The sequence below is a fragment of the Drosophila guanche genome, unplaced genomic scaffold, assembly GCF_900245975.1.
Source record: "Drosophila guanche unplaced genomic scaffold, DGUA_6, whole genome shotgun sequence".
Lineage (NCBI taxonomy): Eukaryota > Metazoa > Arthropoda > Insecta > Diptera > Drosophilidae > Drosophila > Drosophila guanche.
The window spans coordinates 7,207,390-7,227,535 of NW_022995748.1; the positions used below are offsets into that span (position 1 = coordinate 7,207,390).

General features: G+C 40.1%; 1 non-coding gene across 1 annotated transcript; it reads right to left on the reverse strand.

The window, feature by feature from the left end:
• Window positions 1-10,345: 10,345 nt before the first annotated feature.
• On the reverse strand, window positions 10,346-10,418 carry Trnar-ccu. Its single transcript has one exon. It is a non-coding gene; the product is annotated as a tRNA-Arg (tRNA).
• Window positions 10,419-20,146: the final 9,728 nt, after the last annotated feature.

Consider the following 20,146-nt stretch of genomic DNA (forward strand, 5'->3'; position numbering starts at 1 on the left):
CAGTCGATGGCATCCTTATCTGTTGTTGTCCATACATCCATACACCCACAGCCACATCAATATCAACATCAATATCAACAACAACATCATTATCGTGGGGAAGGAATTAGTGCGAGTCAAGTGAACTCTATCACTCACTCTCTACGGCTTTCTCTGTGGCTCTCCAGCGAAGCATAACTTATGCCCATTGTAGTTATGCATTGAATGTTTTATTGAAATGTACAACCCAACAAGTCACTCAGTCCTCAGTCAGTCAGGCAGTCAGTCATTCACTCAGCCAGGCAGCCAGCCAACCAACCAACCAACCAACCAACCAACCAGCCAACGTGCCACCCAGGCAGCCCCCAATCGAGTGCACAAAAACCTCTGCCATGTGAAGACGTTTGTTGATTTATAAAGCGCTGCATGCAATTATCCGCTCAAATGGAGTTTGTCTATTGCCAATAACGCATCCCGGGAGAAAAGAGCATTGTGCATGTGGGGGCATTGTTCCGCTGTGGCTCTAGGGGGAGACTGCAGGATTCTGATTCCACAGAGTTTCCCTCATACATTCTGGGGCCTCAATCCGACTGTTTAGATGGACAAAAGAGTTTTTGGCGCTTGTCAACAAGTGGTCTATTAAACGGCGCTGCAAACAAGCCAAATGATGGACGAACAGAATCAATAGGAGTGATTATGGATCCACTAAGATGAAAAGCGAGAATGGAATTTCTCCAAAGTGAAATATAATTATAAATCCACTTTAGTCTCAATGCGAGCAGAAAACGAATGGGGAAATAATAAAGAGCTACGTGCAATATAATTGATTTGATTACACAAATCCCACACAAAAAAATCTCACATAAAATATCAAAAATGCACCCAATATGTGTGTGCCAAGCGGTTCTATCAACAACCAACCATTCAACGACCCTTTGCATTCCGTATTTGATCTGATTTGTAAGCACCATTGCATCGATATATAAACATTTGAATTTGAATTTCCTTTTTTTATAACCCATCAGCAAATTAAATTGATTTTCCACTTTGGACGGCAATAGTTTGCAATTATACAGAAAGGTTTTTTAAGGCAACCAGTTCGAGCCAAACGAAATGGAGTTCAAGTGTCAAAATTTTGCTGAAGACATTAAATACTTGAAGGATGCACAGAGGGTCAGAATAAAAATCGTAATATTTTCTTTCGGTCATAAATCACTTAATTAATTAATCTTAATTTGAGGCACCATAGCAGATGTCTCCACCTACACATAAATCTTATAAATTGCCCCCTTAAAGTGCCGTAAAATGCATGTTGAGCGGCAGAAGTTTTCAAGACATTTAACCCTAAATGGACCTGGTCGCAAACTGACCGAAAGAGTGCAAGAAAAAGTTTATAATTAAAACTTTACGCACGTTTTGGCTAAGTAAATAGCACAATAGAGGCAGACACACAAGCACTGCCATCACCATCCCCAACACAAACGAAAAACACAAACAGGATGGCTTTGGTTTTAGTATTTTTGGTACGCATGCAGCGTACGAGAATTTTGTGCTGCATACTTAAGTGGACGCTGTCTTGGCGCTCGCACACACACACACACACACACCAAACTCAAGGCAGGACATATGCCAGAGCCAATAGAGTCCCGCGGGGCAGGGAGGGGGAAAAGGAGACCAGTTCACGGGGTTTGACACTAATTATGTGACCAGTCCTTTGCTAGGGAATTCACTAAGAACGTTTAAATTTAGTTTTGAATGGAGAACGAACAACTGTTCTGAAAGTGTATTAGCTACAGGGATTCCATATAGATTCCATATAAGTGCACAAAAACAACTAAAACCCATCGCCGTTAGCCGTTTAGGTCAAACAACTATTTTCTATCTTTAGGCGGAAAACGATATTTGCCACTTTTACAATGATTCGAATCTAATTTTCTTAAACGCACACACAATACAAAATCTAGTCAGATGCAAGTGCTCAGTACTAAGGTACTACAAGTTCTCCTGTACCTAATAGATACATAATAGATACATACCATATCTTCCGGCTATGTAACCAAGTTGCAACAAGCAAACATATTATTCATGAGGAGTACTGCCCGTAAAAACAACAGGAACAATGACAACAAAATTGTAAGCCAAACGAAAGTTCATATGTAAATGTTTTGCCCATGTTTTGTTTGCTTTAGAGTGTGGCCAGCCAGTTTGAGTTTGGTCAGCTGATTGTTTGCTGCTGTTGTTGCTGCATAAATAAATGCAAATGCTGCTGAAAGGGCCAGCCTGGCCAAAATGTACGAGTTTTTTTGTTTGTTTCTTTCATTTTGGCTTTAAATTAGTTTGGGAGAATTTGCGCACAATTTTAATTGCTCTGATTAAATGATGTTGGTACTCTGAGTTGGAGAAAACTTTTAATTGAGTATTATTAACGTTTTAAGCTATGATTTTTTGTAATAAATGTTGGCGAAAATGGTGCAGCCGCAAGCGTTGTGGCCTCTCAACGGTCAAAGACAGCGAGAAGGCCATTGTCGAGTTAATTGTCATGGAATGGCTCGTTGGCTGTCGGTTGTTGCCGCTTTATTTTTGCGAATTGTATGTAAATTATTGTAAATTGTTGCGGTTTTGTCATTGTGCAGCACAAACTGGTCATACAAGCGAAATACCCTGGGCAATGGACAGGCATGCTGAAGTTCTCTAAATATCTGTATTTAAATAAATTTTAATTAGAGCAACTGCTGCTGGTGAGGAGTTTCGCATAGCTCACACCTGGGTATCATTTAGTCTACCCGCTGCTTAAGTGGTCCTTCTGTTTGGCGGCGTTAATATTTTGCTCTTTTTCTGTAGGCCAGCCTGTCGCTTTCAGTGGCTGTGGCCCATTATGGCCAGGCCTGTGTTTAAAGTTTGTTGTTCTGTCGCTGTCTTCGTTGCTGCGAAAAACATTTATTACACAATTCGTAGTCCGGGCCCACCAAAATTGTTAATTTCATATATATGTATGTATGAATGTATGTATATGTATTGTGTACATTTTATTTGCATTTTCCATGCAAAAGGCCTTTCAGGTGGTGGTCGTGGTGCAGCAACCCCCAAAAATGATTGCTTATAATTACATAACATGTGTTTGCGTCATTGTTCTTCCTGTATGTACGTACAGAGATACGTATGCAGTTTTCGAGCGGGGGTTTTAGTTAAAAATAGCTGCAGTTGGAGCATTCTATGAATAACAATTTGAATGCAAACAATTAAAAACTGGCATGAATTAAGTGAGAAATGTTTTATTTTAGTTTAATTGGAAAATATTTTCGGGTGGCAAATTCAATTTACTAAATGGATTGGCTGCGGCCCCAGAATATCTATTTTAAATTTTACTTTAAATACTGACATTAAATTTCTGCACTTTCTTTGACACTGCAAACTCATATGTGAATATTAAAAAATATTCTTATTATTATTCAGCTGTCATCAGCATGCGGTCTGCTCGGCTTCGCCGACAGTGAAAAAATGCTCCACTGCTGCGGGGAAAGATAGAAAAAAACGTTAAGCGACTTTTTCCTCCGCATCTGGAGCATCATTATTCACATGGCACAACTCTGGATTATCGCACCGGGCAGCGAAAGGAAGGAGTGAAGGCAAAGACAAGGACGGGCTCAAGTGAAAGTCAGGGGGCCAGTGAGCCCACCAGTAAATATTGGGGAAAAAGACCAGCAATATTAAAAAAAAAAATATTGGCTCAAGTCACAACAGGAACAGGCCCTAAAAACTGAACATGGATAACTAATAGTCAAGGACAGACTTGACACACAAAAAGTCTGAGCACTTTTTATGGACGGCTTAGCGGGAAGAATGTCCATTACGAGGAATCCGTTGTCCTTCATGTAACTCAAGGAACCAAATTCAATATAAAAGAAATGGATGAGAAAATGCACTTGGGATGACTTTTTTTGTAGGCTTTTGATTAATGTTATTCAGCACCAAGACAAATTCATGTGATTTGATGGCAAATTAAGGTGTATCTTAAAAAAATAGTGAAGGTGAAACGATAAAACTTGAGTATTTAAATCGAAATTACATTTTTCCGAAGCTCATATACCCAAGGTTTCTTACTGTTAATCTGTCTGACAGCTTAGCCGCAATAAGAGCAAATATTTCACCTTAGAACTGGAACATTCAAGCTCATTTAACTCGAAGACAAATGGCATTTTAAAGATGGAAAGAGAATGTCGAGACGGAGACCAAGGCCACCAGTTCAATTACAATATTTGGAAATATGGAGGAAGTTAATAAAAAGGCGCATAGTCTATAGGTTACATTTTAAATGCATAGTTTTTCTTATTTTATTCGTTGATAGGTATGTGTGTCACCTGGTCCCAAAGTTCACAACCTTTACTTTGGTTACCACTGAACTTTCCGTTTCTAATGATACTTTCTTCATGTAACATGAAACCAACTGACACACATCAAACTAACGCCCCTTGAAACATCACATTCTAATGCAATAGCCGCCCATCAGTGTGCAGTAAGGAGAAGGTATACAACAGCAAGCCATCCACTTAACCCCGAATCGCATTTCAGCAGCTTCATCTCGCATCTTAATCAACCTTAAGTCATCCTCTCGAATCACCACAGGACACACTGGCCAACCAGCAACCGCAGCCTTTAAGCACAAACTTTCAGACCCCTATTTTCGTGATGGGCTGCAGCTCGGACATAGGAGAAGGGCGTGGCAAATATTATCAGTGTAATGTTGCATGGAGCCACAGCCGTCCACAGCAATCTATCAACAGGAAAGGAGATAGCCCTTTGTGCAGGTGGCCAAAGTGGCGTCGTGCCTGCTGCTCTGGCAAGTATAGGTACGGCAAGGATAAGGACGGCACCGCTATGGAGAACACATGACAGAGTTGCCAAATGCAGCAGTCGTGGCTACCAATCTGCAATCATCTCCCGTTGCCTGCTGCTGATGAAGCCAATAAAGTGCCTTTTGTTGTTAACGTCGATAATGATGTATCCTTCCCGATTGTGAAATGAGCTTTAACCCCCGTCATGGCCTTTAAATAGTCCCTCCGAAGACCTTGTCAGAAAGTACTTCTTTATTTGACATCTTGGTGAAGGTTGTGTCCCAGCGCTCAACCGTTCTTGGTCGCAGTTAGTCAAAGTTTATGACTTTTCCATGCAAATCGACTTGACCCTTAGAGCCCTTAGGCTTCTGCCAACCCATTTGCTGACCATTTACTAATGTCTTGAGCACACTTCTGGTTAATTTATGAGATTCTCAGACTTAAAATTAATTCAATGAAATGCCCAACCGACCCATTTCGTGTATGTATACATTCGACGCGTTCTCTTTTGAATTCAACATTTCACGACAATCATGCATTTCGCTGTTGTGAAACTTCACATTGTTCATTTAATTTGTATTTATTTATTCATATGGCAAGCGTTTTATTGCATTGCTATGACAACCCGTAAATGAAGAAACTTACCGCAAATCCAGGCATACGGCACGGAAGATGAAGTTGGAAAAAACCAAAGAAATGTAAAGACTTCAGATGATACTTATTTTAAGTGCATCTTAATGTTTAGTGATTGAAGCCAAAACAACAGCTTGAAAGTATAATGGTAACGTGCTTAAAATAGTTCAATAGGACGGTAAACTCTTACATAAGTCTGTACTCCTTGTAAATATTTAAAATCTCTCATTTATTATGAGAGTATTTCCCGGCTACCATTGCCAGCGTTGAACATTTATCCAATTTTTTTTTAACTATCTGTTAATGCAAAGAATTTTTGCATGCATGTATTACAAGCAGCGAACAACGGCAACTGCAGCAACGGTCGTCGGCATTCTGCAGCTTACAACAATAATACAATTCTTTAATGTAAAAACAGACAAGAGGAGAGACATAATAAAAATATATATATGCGCAGATATATCGCCACATGAGTATAAATATATAATATTTTATATGTCGGCTCTCCAAATGTTCAGAGTTGCATTTTTTACGTTCCCGCAGCCACGCACAAAAGTCTGCACCCCCCACACTCGATCACGCCGCCATTCGTCTGTCCGGACATCATCTGACCAGACCAGGCCAGACCATCCCATTCCATCCCATGCCAGTCCATACATGGTCTGGCCAGGGCTCATGCTCATGCAAATGAAGTTATCCTGCGGTTATTTGTGGCTGTCGTTATGATGTGACTGAGGAGCAGAGTGCGGGCGAAGCAGATGGGGATGGTGCAACAGGATATGTACGTGGATCGCAGTTGCCTTGCCATTGATTAAAGCTTAATTGAATTTAAGCTCAAGTCGAGAACTTTAAGGATTAATTACATTATCCTGGGACAGGGCCATATCATTGCAATTGATGAGTCTCGCCATTCTCTGGCCAACATTTCAGCCTCAATCGTCTTACGCAGCACGCAAGGCGATAAGGACACGACACATACACTGCGAGAAAAGAGCTTTCCAGATGTTAACTCTACTTGCAAAACTCTATGCTAAAAATATATATTGATGAATACACACACACTGTCATTAAGTCTGCTCCTTAACAATTATAAACGCTCTTCTAATGGATTTTCCCGCAGTGTATATAGTGTCTGCTTTCCGATACATCGTATATAGCTGCAAGTATGTTGGAGCAATGTTTCGCTTAAACCTAATTAATTATGGCAATTAATTGCAAAATGCATTTGCCTTGGCCAAAAACCAACATTCCACACCCCGATTCCAGCCCCAGAACACAAGAAGACCAACAGCCAAGGCATTGCCCACAAACAACTGACAATTGACCGACTTTTGCCGCAAGGCCGCCGACTGTTTATTCTGGCCGGTTCGTTTCCTGTCGGACTACTGGGTTTTGGGTGTCATACGAGACGGCCGCCGTGATTAGACAATGAAATGTGAAACTGATTATTGTCCAAGCCAAGCGGCTAAAGAGAATGGCCATAAATAGTTTGGCTTTCCACATTGTTTGTCTTGACATTAGCCTGGCCAGGCATTGTGTCAGTCCAAAGGATTTAAATCTTTAGAAAATTATGGAGAACTGATGTGAGTCTGCACTTGGTCTTCTATCAAATGCAAATGGAAAGTGTATTCAAGCCGCATTCAATCAAAAGCGTTGCTTATTTTGGAAATGGAAATGGATAAGGAATTAATTCTAATCGTTGCTAGGTATCTGTCTAAAAAGGAAGAGCCACATTTTGCCAAGTACCAAGCCACTTTAAATAGAATAGTATTAATAAATCTTTATAGAAAGTGTGAAAAAATGTAACAATTTATGTATTTATTTATTTTTATTGATTTATACTTTCTTAAGCTTTGGGATCCTTTTTTCTTACTACACTGCTCCTGACGCAGACATAATCTCCATATTTCCAAAACAACAAAAAAGTCTTATCCCGACAAATCAACCTTCACCTTGATACTCGACGTTCCTTTTTCCGGTGCTCCTGTCTCTGGTCGGAAATTAATACACTTCCGGCTTTGGGTCGGCTGTCGCATTACTCAAAATGTGTTTGTGCCCCTCGCACAGGGACATAAAAATTAATTTGTTTTTGCAGCAAACACGACGTCGAGCTGCCGGATTCGCGTTGTAATCAACCGACAAATAAATTAACACTTACCCCTGACGAGGGTCGGAGAGAACGGTAGAGAGTAGGCAAAACAGGGCGGGAAAGATCGGCGGTTCTCGGTTCGAATTTTTACGAGCGGCTGGCAAATTGTGGGTTTTGTGTATTTCTGACCTTTTCATTTGATTTCCGTTTATGACTAACCTTATGTACATTTTTTCAATATTTTTTTGCTGCTCCAGTATTTAATTTTTATGAGCCAGACAAGGTTCAACGTTTGCTGCGGCAAATAAATGTTTTTTAATATGCGGAGCACGTCACGTTTGGCGGCATTTTTCAATAAGCAATTTATGCGACAAGTGGGTTGCTGGGGTAGAAAAGTAAATATTGAATCCGCGGGGCGACACAAAAAAATACAAAAAAAAAATGTCGCCCGATAAATGATTAATTTTGGGGTGCCAAAGGGTTGGGTGACAGGAATTTCAAACGTAAAAGGGTACAACATTGGAAAAAAACCCGCTTTTCTCTCTTTAATTATTCGCTTAAAATACAAGTCAACAGTTATTCAGCTTTTGGTCATTTCTGGATATGCATATATTTATATATCTTATATCTAATAGAAGATATCTTCATTTTAATTTATAATTAGGCTACTAAATGAGGGTCATACTGGTCGGATGAAGAGAAAATTGTTTCCCAACATGAAGCTATATTTCAGACCATCAAGAACTTTGGGAAGAATATTTCAAGGATTTTGAATAAACACAGACAGGAGATCCAAATTATACCTATTACGGTTATCAACAAACGGTTTCAGCTTTGCGGCAATAATTGTTTGGGGGCAACCAACTGCCCTCCAAACGGCCGCACACACAGCCCCACAGCCCGCTGCCAATTACAAGCCAAAAACTAGCCGCAACAACAACGGACACGGACGGGAGCAACAAGCAGCAGGGCTACGAAAAGATGCTTAAAATGTCGACGTAGCGCACATTAGGCTTAATTATAGGCAAACAGAGACAAACGAAGCGCATGGCCGCAACATAAAAGGCTGTGTGGAGAGGGCCAGGATCCGCCCAACAGTGTACCATGGAAGCTCTGCTGCTGTTGTGGGCCGAAAAACGTCAGTTGCATAACTCACGGACAAGCTGATGTGACCGAAGGGCAGGGCAAAGTTTCGGTCTTTAATTTCGAACCAACGAGAGCAAGATACGGAGCTGGGTGGTTTCCCAAACCCAAGCACATGACTGTTTGTCAGTTGCTGTTGCTGTTCCTGATTCTGGAATCGTCGGACATTGTTGGTGTTGTGCAATGCACAACTTTTCCTGCATCTGCATCCTGTGCGGTTTACTTGCCGTTGTCGAAACAACTTTGGTCCTCCCCCAGTCCGCCCCCTTTCTCACACGCGTTCTGGCTCTGTTGTTACTCTACACTGCCCTCCCCTCTGTTGTTGTTTGTGTGTCTCATTAGAGCATTAATCATAAGCCGGCGAAATACTTTTCTGGAGGGTGTACCCAGTCACGATTGTACCACTTTAATGGCATCACGTCGACCATCTCAATTTCTTTTACTCGGCTTGCGCAAAAATATGAGAACAAATTGACCACACATAATCGCATACCCTTCGAGGAGGGCATATGAGATTTTGAGACATGGTAATGGAACCGCTGTGTATATATTTTCTTTCTTTAATTATTTTAGTTTTATTTCAGATTCGGTAGGAAAAAATGCAGTGTAGAGTACTTTGTTTTCGGTCTGTCAAGTCCTCACAATTTCCTTCTTATTTGTAGCACACTTTCGTGGGTCGTCGGCTAATTGTTTCCCAGCTTGTTGCTCCCTCATAATTCTTAAATGCTTTATTACTCGCACACATCACCCACCTACGCACACACACACACACACACTCATCTACACAGTCAAACTCACCCAGACTCGTACACTTTCAGACACAGTCACAAATTGGCTCAGGGCATCGTCGACGGCAATACAAATGAAATAAAACGCATTCGCTTCCTACAAATTTCTTAATGTTGTTTTGGTTGTTTGTGCGAGCCTTTGGTGTATGCTCATACATATGCATATGTTGTTGTTGTTTTTGTTTTTATACCCTTACTGAGGGTACTATGGGTTTGGGAATTCAACAAAATTATCCGAAGTATAGCTATAGTTATCAGTCGGAAGCAACTAACATTAGATCACTACTGATCACTCCGTACGTAGAGCAGCTACATAGAAGAATGATTTATCTTGTGGAGTATGTGTTGTTCGGCTTTCTAGTACCCTTCAGCGTTCTTGTTTTGTTGTTGTTCCATCTTTTATTTTTGTTTTTGTTCTTTCTTTTTGGCGCTTTTGTGCGCTGCTGTGGTTTTCGTTCCTCCGGTCTTTGTCATTTCCTTCTGGGAGGGCGTGTCGACCTCGCGGGACTTGACATTTATAGCAGGAGCATTAAAAGTCAAGAGTGGCAAATGGGGGTGGAGTTGATGGGAGTCTGAGGTCACACGTGAGCACATGTGTGCCTGTAGTCAGTTCCGCAAGTGCGTGCGCTATAAAGTCACTTAAGGTTCGTCTGGGGCATCATAAATAAACGAGCGTGGGCAGAGAGAGGTAGGCAATTATTTAATTAATTAGCTTGGATTAATTGCATCTATTAATAATATTTACAGAAGTATAATTGAATTATCGTTGGATAGAAATTTAAATTAGAAGTCCTTCGTTTGGTTTCGATTTCAACCATAAAGCAATTACATGAAAATCGAACCAGAATCCATCCTAAAACGAAAGAAACAAAAAAAAAAATAGCCCCAGATGGGACTTGAACCCACAATCTCCGGCTTAGGAGGCCGGCGCCTTCTCCATTAGGCCACTGGGGCTTATTTTAAAGTTGAAAAAAAACTCTATATAACCTTTTCACACATCCTTTTTTCCTTCACGCTCGCTATTCATAAATATTTGAACAGGAACCACCCACGTACGATCGTTCGATAGACCAGTCTTTGTGGTGAAAAGTATTTACTATATTATCTATGTACTTACACATGTACATATACATACATACATATGTATATGTATATTTATATGTAAATGATCTATGTATCTGTATATTTCGTATGTGTCTGTCAAAGGGAAAATAGATCAGAGTCCAGATCCAGAAAATAAGTCGGAAAAGGGTCGCCAGGGAGGTGTTTCTTTGTTTTATTGTTTCGTATACTGAATCAACCAATATAGCAGAAGTCATTTATATTGAAGCAGCAGAGTGTTTAAGCGCTGTCGACAAATGAGCTCTTATTGAGTTGTCTTTCGTTATCGTACTCGTTCCCGAGTTCATATATCAGATCACATGGCGTATGTATACATATGCACATACATACATATGTACTTGTTCTGTGTTAATTAAAACCGCAATGTGACTTTTAATTGAAATTAACCTGAGTGGAAATCGGCATTGGCCATGCTCGTTTGCACTGACATCTGGGTGAGGTTCAAATTGCAATGCATAAATCACAAAATAATCAGACATTTACTGTCATTGTTCGGGTGTGTTTGCTGTACCAGGGAGACAGAGGGAGGGAAGAGAGATATCAATCTCGCAAGCCAATTGTCAATTGAATGCATTACAATACCAAAATTTGGCATATATTTCCGTTCCGATTCGTGTGGCGATACGGGCCAAAGCCTAACTGCAAACACCCACCCATCGGTTGCATAAATACTTAAAAATGTGTGTACATTTTGCTGCAGGCTATCTCGGTCTCTCACACATGCTCCTTCATTCGCCCTCCGCAAATTGCACACAATTACAAAATGGTATGCGTGTGTGCGTGTGCAATGAAAATTGATTTATCACGCACACAGCATTTACGGTCACGCATCCCACATAAATTTTCATTCACTGTCTTTTTCGGAAGCAGTGGGCCACATTGTTGTTCCCTGTTGGTACAAGGGTATCTGAGGCGTTGGAAAATTGTTTTATGCGCAGCATAAATTGCAATTCTATATTCTATCAACAAGGCTTTAGCCGATCCGCACACACAAACAGCCGTCGACGCCGTGTAGGCGGCTCTCAGCCGCAGTGTAAAATAAAATTATGTTACTTTTTTTTGGCTGGCCATTAAATAACAATAAAATTGGAAGAGAGAACTGAATTGCAGAGAGAACGGGAGTATTTACAAGTACTTTGCGGTTAAGCAAGACAGCTCATAAAATATATATGTATTTACGTACTATATATTGCGTTGGATTATATTAATGGCCTAGAGAGCATCCCATATTGACATTTTCTGTGGGTAATAACTATACATGCACTAAAACCGCATGTTTTTTGAGTAACGATTTCATTAGTTTGTGCTGTGACTTTCCTTATTTAAGTGTATTAAATAATTGTTTTGTTGTTTACCAAAATCATTTAGTTATATTCTACAACTCAAGCAAACACATTCAATAGTGCATAACCCTTATACAGACACCCAAAACCGAAGGGCTGCATGCCGCATAGCTGACCCCCAATGACATCAGAGCACGAAAAGGGACGATGGCGGGATGGCGGTCTATAATAGCACACATTACATGCGAGATTTGCATGCCAAAAATTCATTAGCACTTTAACAATGACAATTTATGTTATACACTTTAGGTGAGTCCGCCCACCATTATGACACCCCTACCGCACCACCGACCGATTACCCACCGCTAAATTCAGTTCAGTATCCTCACAGACGGATATTAGATTACATGCCAATCGTAATTATTGCTTCCTGAGGTAACAATGCGCATTGCATAATACATTTTGGATGAATGTTCTCGGTTGTTGGACTCTGAGTGCATCGATTTGCAATTAGAATTCATTTAACTGATTCATAAGAACGTATTTAATTTCAATTTAAACAACCAGAGACACAGACAGAGAAAAGCAGACATGGTGCATAAATCACAGAGGAATGGAAAATTAAGTACACGCCACCGATAGTCTTCAGTGGACACTTTACTCGGCTTTCGGCCTTCTTCAGTGAATGTCTCCCCAGAGGCCACTAAACAAATTAGCGTTAATTTAATGACAGACATTTTCGCCCTTTTTCCTTCAGTCCGACAGAGTTTATAGGTTTCCACAGTGAATGGCTGGCTAGCGGTCCTTTTTCCAGCCTTTACTTGACTCCACACTTAAGCGATGCCTAGACCATAAATTCCATTTGATTTTCTTCGAAAATGTTGCCCTGCAATGTCAGCACCAACTGTTGCGTGGGCGTGGCATGGTCCTGAATGGCAATGATGGCGACAATAAACTTGTCGGAATGAATGTTCGATACGAAGGGAATGCGGTAGAAATTTATAATTTAAAGCTTGAAGTGCCTTAACTTTAGCGAATTTGCAGGGAATGGATAGAAAATACATCTCATAAACATAAAACTATGTTTGCAATTTTATTGAAAGTCTTTCATGGACGATTGTTACTCTGAAACTTAAAAACAAATCAACATAAAATCTTATTCAAAAGAAAGTACATTTTGATAATCATAAAACTCCATTGGGTAAAGATCATAAAACCGACTTACCATTTTCGAATCTTCTCTGAAATCGCTTCAATAGAGGAAACAATAAACGTTCATGAAATATGAAAAAATGATTTTGATTTTGTATCGACTCATGACCAATAACTGTAGGCAGGCTGCAGGTTCAACTTCCAAAGCGAATTGCCTTCACTCAGATTACAGAATATTTTATGAGTATGAGTATGAGCACAAGTGTACATATATAGAACGAGCAGTATCTTCTATTGCCTGCCGCCAAAAGTGGCATCCAAGGTTCTCTGGCACACCCGCCGCCCAGAAGCTCTCTCTCTCTCTCTGCCACGACTGGGATGTAAATAATAAATCTGTTGCAATTCTTTGGACAGACAAGCCAGTGGGGCAACATTCCCAGACAGGCAGGCTGACTGCATTTTAGATGCTGCTTCTGCTGCTGCTGTTTCCGCTGCCCTACTGCTCCTGACTACCCTGGCTGATGTTCTACTTAAAAATCGTGACTGGGCTGCAATATTCAAGCAATTTGACATGCATATTTTAAACTTTGCTTAGCAGCCAGAAAATTAAATAACAAAAAAATGTACGAAAATTGAAATGCAACGCTATCGCCATTGCTTCTGCCAACAACAGGAACAACTTTCAATGTCCAAAAATATTTGCGAAAAAATTGAGAAATATTTATATGTATATAAGGGGAAATATAGAAGTTTTTGAAAGCATTTTTTGCACAGGTGTGCACGAAAATTGTTCGCACCTTCTCAGTTGGGCTCCTTTGGCAGTTCCTTAGTTGGGCAGAGAGTTTTCCGCTTAGCTGACAAGGCGAACCATCCACAAATTTCTATTTGCGGGGTGCTGCTACTCTTTGGCTGTTCTTTTCCTGCTGGGGCTGCTGCTGCTGCTGTACATAAGTTCTGCTTCCTTTTACAGAAAACTTTTTGCATACAACTAATGTGCACTTCCGCTTTCTGCGCGCCATTTTCTTTTCAGCTTCTTCATCCCCTTGTTGGAGCCCTTTCTCTGCAAAACTCACCGTGTAAAGAAGTTGAGGAGGAACCGAAAAATATGCGTTGTGTACGATATTATTTTGTGCTTCGAACTTTTGTTTGCCAAGAAAGGCATCGAGGGGAGGGAATGAGGGTACTCGTGCAATTGCTGGATGAGTGCAGAGATGCGTGTATTTATTGCCAAAGTTTGCACAGTCCTCCAGGGGATATACTCGAATAGGGCCAGCAAAAGAGTTCAATTGGAAACGTTGACTGTACAAATTTACCTGAAAGCATTTTCATCGCAATTTTGCTTTTAATTATTTGCAAATGTGTAAACAAAGGTTTGAAATATGTTGCAAATACATCATCATAGAATTGTAATGAAAAATGGTGAAAAATCCGAAAGAAATCATTATAACTGTGGTAATCTATGAATAAAAAATGGGATACATTTAGTGAAAATAATAACAATTTGCTGTTCATTAAAGTTTCATTAAAGCTACAAATTTGTTACATATTCAACATTTCTGAGAAGCTCCATAGAAGCTCGAAGCTCAAAAAATATTCCATTACCAGGAGAATGGTTGCAAAAAGCATTTCTAATTACAAAAAAACAAAAAACCAAAACAATGGAATACAAAAAATACAAACTGAGTAAGAAGAAACTGACTGAGGATGAGCATCCTATCAGCAAACATATTTGGAACAAGGGGAGGAGGCCATTTGTAGATTTTGGCCAGGAGGTGCAGATAAACGAACTCAATGAAGATTCAAGCCCATCTCCTGCTCCGCCTCTTATGCATGTTAAACAAAACAATCAAGACACGCAATATCCAAGTCCTGCTCCCATCCCTGCCTGCCAAGTGGTCCATGTGGCATGGAGTCGGTACGTGGCCAATACGAGTGTCTGTGTGGTTAGTCAATAAAAATGCTGCCCAAATGGAATTAACACGCACTCGACCAGATCACCAGCTGCAGCAAACGAATCTCAGGTCGGTCTGCATTTTTCCGGCCCGACTGGCCCCTACTCGCCCGCTTCTGCTGCTACTCTCCGCATTGTCACAAAACACTTTGTCTCACTTAATTTTTTCCCATCCAGAGTTTTTTCGTTTGCTTTGCTTCGACTCTGCTCCGCTTTACTTTTTGTAGTTTTCGTTTTGTCGTTTTTCGTTTTTACTGCCTGCTGTTGCGATGCGGCAAACAATTTCAATTTAAATTGCCAGCTTTGCTTACCTTTTTGCCGTGCACTGGGCACACTTATCAGTGTCAATAAAAGTCGAAGGGGAGCGCTTCTGCCAAAGGAAGCAGTCCCAAATGGTGAGACAGCAGGCGCAAGAAGCAGAGGCAGCTGTGACTCGTGCAGCTGAAAAAAAGTGCAAGTCGTAATGGATAGAGGAGTACGAAGAGTAGAAGATGGTTTGGCATAGGCACGGCTACTGGTACTGGCAAGCGCTGCTGCCCACAACTTTGGCTTAAAGTGACCGAGCGGAATGTGAAGCGGCTGGTTGGAAAACTTTATTGCCAGAGAAAACTAGACATGAATGAGGTATGACTGCTGCCTAAGGCGGAGAAATTTTCAGCAATTACACTTGGTAGTGACTGAATTATTGACGATTAAGTCTTTAATAGTTACTGTCACTGTTATTGTTAATAATAATGGGTCAAATTGAATTTAATTGACTCGAAACTCTGTGTGTAGTATTATGGCCGCTCAATAAACAGGTAAACTACTGATATAATTGAAATACATATGAAGTTATATATTCTCAAAGGACCGTCTTTTAATCCTTAACAAGAACATGTTGGTTCGCAATATAAACCTGCGAGAAAAGCTGTGCTATTTGCACAGATTTTTCAGCACACGCAAATAAAATATGCAGACTCTTAGACAAAAACATCATTCGCCTCGTAAGCAGAGCAAGGCCTGGGAACAGAGCCAGCCACCATCTTAGGCTAGTGCTCGGGCAATAGAGATTTTTGTTCTTTGGTTACTTTCACGCTCCATGCCCTGTCTTGGCAATGAAATGGAAACCTTTGTTAGAGCAAAGCTAATAATTGCCAAGACAAGAAACACTCTGTAAGTAGGCGTAAGCCATAGGTGGAGAATGTGGGGTAAAATATGGGTGAATGTGGTATTTGTATGCTTATGAGTGTGCTCTGCATGATGTCGCTTAATTAAGCAATAAGCGTCGTACTCGATGGGGGGAAACTTGGCCCCAATGAGATGGGAAAACTGAAAATATTCTTATGATTTATGGCGTGTGAAATGGAGGAGATGGATAGTCGAGTACAGTGTATAAAATTATAGAAACTTATGCAAATTCAGTGAAAAATATTAAACGATCGTCCCATAGAGAGAAAATATTCATAGTACTCTTATATAACACACATGTTTAGAGGAGGAAATGCTTTAATTAGTTCTATAAGGAAACGTAGAGTGGAACAAAGCTGGAAAGTGCTTAGAAATAAGAAGCATCATAAACTGACCTTTATTACAATAAGCCCCATAGATTAATGTGTAGAAAGACAAATATAACTTCCACAAAAACAAGAGAATTCTATTATTAGAGAATTGGAAAAATAAAATACAAGCGTGGGTTGCCGCATCAGTACATTGAACAAAAATGGAAGTACCCAGGATGGTTGGATGTAATCCGAAATGCGTCTAGCCATGGCCAATGGGAGAAACACAAAAACAAGGCTAAAGAGATAAGGGCCACTTTCCATGTCTGGTTGCCAACCGCTGTGTCTGTACCTGGCTCCCTGGTTATACCGCTCTCATCGCGTTTTTCTCTCTCCAAATTCCCCTTTTATCATTTGTCGCTTTCGAATGAAAACAAATTCTGCGGCTTAAGCTGCGGACTGACTGTCCCTTTCGTATTTGTATTTCCTTTAATTCCCCTCCTCGCCAGCACTCATTTTTTTCTCGGCTCTCTGTTCCCATAAAAGCAATATTAAAGGACATGAGCGCAAATATGCCAAGTGTAAATATGAAAAGCGTAGAGGGAGCACAAAAACAAAGAGGAAAAGCTCGATAGCGGCATTAAAAGAAATTGAAAAGCAGTTGCGGGCAAATGAAAAAATATGAGGTTGCTCAATGATTAAACTAGAGGACAACTTAAGGACAAAAAGAAAAGAGTATAATAGGGCTGTAAAAGGATGATTTTGGAATCAACTGTTGATTACAATGAGGATCCTTTCGGTAAACGTACTCTTAAGATGCATACACACATGTAAGTACCATTGTACAAACAGCCAATATCATTGCCTGCCTTCAACCCATTTCTTGCTGCATTCTCATTGTAGCTCCACGCTCTTAAAATTACCCATAAAAGTGAAGGAAACACAACGAAAATCTCATTTTCAGCACAATTTTCACATTGCAACACAAATTAATTTCCTTTGAGATTTGCATTTTGCGCAACTTTATCGAGTGTCCTGTGACTGGCTAGTAGCGAGTGGCGTCCTTGCTGCAGTATCGTTTATGTATACTAGTCCCCCGTCTGCACCATCCACCGAAAGGACCCCCCACAAAAAGGTCGCAAAAGTATGAAATGTCACTTTACAGTTAAAATGTCCAGAAAATTATCAAGTTTAACATTTTGTTGCTTCCTCCTTCTGCAGCGAGAGATAGGAAATATAGTTGCTCCGTTTGCCTGCTTGGGCGGGTCTCGGCTGCCACAGATGGCAACTTATAATGAAGTCCGCCAGGACTCTGCGAAGGACACTGCGACCCTCCCAGTCAGTCAGTCAGTTATTTTAATGCAATTAGGTTGGCAATTGCAGAAGAGTGTGCAAATGTGTGGTAGATGTTGGTCCCACAAAAACCAACAAGCGATTTTTGAGCGTGTTCTCGCTGGCAAAAGAAACCTCTGACAGCAGGCAGCAAAAAACTTTTAATTAGCCGACAAGTTAATATCGTGCATACGCAACGTTGAACCGATGAGCAGCACACGAATAAAAGTACGCGTGTTCCATGCAAGGGAATTCTCAGTAAAATCACATTCAGAAAAAACATTTTTAAATCTTTTTTTAAGCAAATTACAGGACGGTTGTTCGGCTTTTGTTTGCGAGTTGGCAACATGATCGGAAATTGGACGTGATCTCAAGTTTAGTTTGAAATTATTTAAACTCTTTGTTTTATATACTCGTAGTAGCGCTCATTCATACATACATATTAATTGATAGAGCATCTCTATGTTCACCTCTTGGTAGGAGTAGTCCTCCGTGTATTCCTGTTATCTTCCTGCTTATAAGTATCATTAACAAACCCATAATTATATTCATAAGCAGGCAGTTGGCAAGAGGAATGTTTGTTACCATCCCACACATCCTCACTGCAGAAGGACAATCTGTGCGGATTTTCCTTTTCCTGTTGGCGCAGTTTTGCTTACAAGTTCAACTCCTGTAAATATGCTACGTGTTCCAAACGAGCACACAAACAAAAGTTGGTCTTGCCACTGCCCAAACCCAGCCACCGGTGCACCGGTGTTCCGCCGCCATAATCACATATATAAATATTGTTGGAATTGTACGTATCGCACGGCGAGGGGTCTGTTTGCGCAGCTTAGATTTTGAAGTGCTGTTTTTGCTTTAGTTGGTAATTATAAAAGTTTTGTTTCACTTACCTGTTACTGAGGGGAGCCACGCCACACGCTGTCATTGAGTGGCATGCGAGACAGTAAATCTAAATAAAAATATTTGGTAAACAATAATTTTAGGAATTTTTGATTATTTCATAGCGTACCATTTCCTCCCACACATTCTGATTAACATTATGTTAAAAATCATCTTATGTTACAATTAAAAAGTTCTTCCAATGTTAACATAACTAAACTGCAGCCGAAGAAGCTTTAAAGCTTTAGTGTAAGTGTTAAGTATGGAGAATACACTATTCGATTATAAAATTATTTTCTCAACTTAATATCTACCCCGACTAGCTCTTAACTGTTTTGTTTATACAAATACATAATTTATCAGTTATTACATACGGAGATACATAATTTATCCAATATTTAATTTAATTTCCCTAGAGTCCCTACTAACGCCCCACAACGCTCTTTTAGCAGTATTAAACCTCTCCTAAAATAACGACTGTAACGTAAAAATATCCTAAATAATGCCAGAAACGCACCAAACAAAATACCACCTCAAAGAGCACACCAACAGCCAACAGTTTATGGGGCAGATCGACCGATCTCACCAATCTGACAGTTCTCGGCTGATCGTTGGCGTGTTCTGGTTTGGCTCGACGCATCAGAGTTGTGCCAAACACCGTGGTACGCGCTCTTGTGTGTTCTGATTTATTTTTAAGCTACACACAGAAAATAATTTTCTGTACGGGTGAAGGAAAATTTAGTTTTCGTGCTTCTAAGGCATATACGCGAGAATTTCGGTAATTTTTCCTTGGAAAAAAAAACAGTTCTAATTGCAAAGAAGTTCCTCAAGGAATAAAAAAGTGAAAGAGTTCGAAAGAAAGTATATATTGAAAATATATATATATCATTTTGTGCGATAAATCTATATTATACAGTGAGCTGGCATACTTAAAGCAGCTAAATATAAAAATATGTACAAAAATCAGTGTGAATCAAAAATAGAGAGAATAGTTTATTAGAGAAAAGTGCCATTAAATCTGTAACTATTCGTTAGTTAAATGATCAAGTCGATGAAAAATATACAACATACAAAGCAAGAAGTGGAATATATATTGAGCAAAAGAGAAGATATTTCCCAAAAAGTTTAAAAATATCAACGCCACGTATGCTGCCTGTGCCTTTTGGCTCGGATTTTGGTACGCATGACCACCCCTTCACATGAACATCGCGGCGTGTTTTTATTGTTGCCACGCGAAGGAGACACAGAGGGAACAGCGTGTAAGTGAATTTTTGAACAAGCCACGCCGCCACTTACTTGATCGGCCAGATACTATATAGCCATGTACTGTCTTCTGTTTTGTTCGCCTATAAATAGGAATTTTAAGTGTTCCATGCTGATCAAATGCTTGTAGTGCATATTTTGGTATTTGCACATTAAACCAATTCTTATTCAAATAAAAGGCAATACAATAGGCTAAATTTAATTTCATTGTCTGCT